Here is a 1329-nt window from a genome sequence, read left to right on the forward strand (position 1 = left end):
AAAGGCAACGCCTCGCCCTCCTTACTAATAACCACAGATAATCCCCCCCTTCCACTAAAATAAATTAAAAAATTTAAAAAGCTCTTCGGAAGTTTTTGAAAATATCCTCACTAACTAAGCCATTGTTGTGTTTTCAGCTGTAAAAATCCAACGGCTTCCGATTTATTTATTTTTTTAATAATACTCTTCGACAGTAGGATGGTTCATTCAATTTTGAAGTGTTTAGAGGGTTGGCAGCTCTGCAGATTAAACCCCCGGGCTGAAACAGAAGGTCGCACCTGAACTGCTTGCGAAGTGTTGCCAGTGAAAAGAACAAAAGCAGAAGCGTGAAGGAGAAAAAAAAAAAAAGAAGAAGAAAAAAATAAAAAGGAGCGCAGACAGCCTAAAGCTGCATTCAGCACTGGCAGAGCCACCCAGGGTCTCGGAGAAAATACGGTTTCATTAAACCTGTGATAGAAACCAATCTGTACCCGGCTTCTGTCACGGCAGAGATGAAGGAAGAGCAGAAGCCCCCCCAGCCCAGGATCACCTACTTACCAGGGCCGGGAGGAGCAGGTCGGCGAAGTACACGAAAGCTGCTCCCAGAGCAAAGCCCACGGCCACCGGGAAGAAAGCGAAGGCTCCGAAGCTGCCAGACTCCTCGGCCATGTCAATAGCCGGGGCCAGGAGGGACCAGTAGGAAGCAGCCAGCATCACCTGGAAGACAGAAGGGGAGCGGTGAGAACACATGGGCACTGATGTCGTGAGGATTTGACGTCGGCTGCGGCACAGCAGCGTGGCCGGCACCTCTGCCAGCGGCCCACCCTCCAGCCAGGGCAATCCCTGCGCTCACCCCGATGAGCTGCACGGCCACCGCAACCCGGCAGAGCCATCCAAACCTGCTTCCTGACAGAACAAATCACTGAAGGATGGAGAAGTGAGGTTTTTCCCCATTTTCAACCAAGAGTGTTTTTTCTTGGATCAAAAATCCAAGGCAGCAAACAAACACATGAGCTCATCAGGGTGATTTTCTGTGGGATTAGTACAGCCACGACAGCCCTTCAAACAGGGACAGCAGCGGTGGGAGCGGGAAAATTGTCCTCCCCTCAGGTGCTCTGCAGCGACAGGAGTGGCCACCGCGCCCCAGCCAAAGCCAGGGTGAACCAAATCCTCTCTGCACCCAGCTCTGGGCCTCTCCACAGAGCGGGCAGGGGAGGAAGGAAACACAGCCTTGATCTCATGCAGAGAAAGAATAAATATTGGATAACGCCTGGAGCCAAAGAGCCATCTCCAAGCTAGCTGCAGGCACGCCACGGCTTTGCTACACAGATTTAAGCCTGCTGCGGTTCA

At 51.7% G+C, this 1329-nt stretch overlaps 1 long non-coding RNA gene across 1 annotated transcript in view; it reads right to left on the reverse strand.

Annotated features, from left to right (window-relative positions):
• Positions 1-537: 537 nt before the first annotated feature.
• LOC104161469 overlaps positions 538-1329 on the reverse strand; it is a 9124-nt gene continuing 8332 nt past the window's right edge. The window contains exon 3 of the long non-coding RNA XR_696448.1: positions 538-696. This is a non-coding gene — a long non-coding RNA (uncharacterized LOC104161469). The remainder of the gene's footprint in view (positions 697-1329) is intronic.

The sequence above is a fragment of the Cariama cristata genome, unplaced genomic scaffold (genome assembly GCF_000690535.1).
Source record: "Cariama cristata isolate BGI_N322 unplaced genomic scaffold, ASM69053v1 scaffold8765, whole genome shotgun sequence".
In the NCBI taxonomy this organism is placed as follows: domain Eukaryota; kingdom Metazoa; phylum Chordata; class Aves; order Cariamiformes; family Cariamidae; genus Cariama; species Cariama cristata.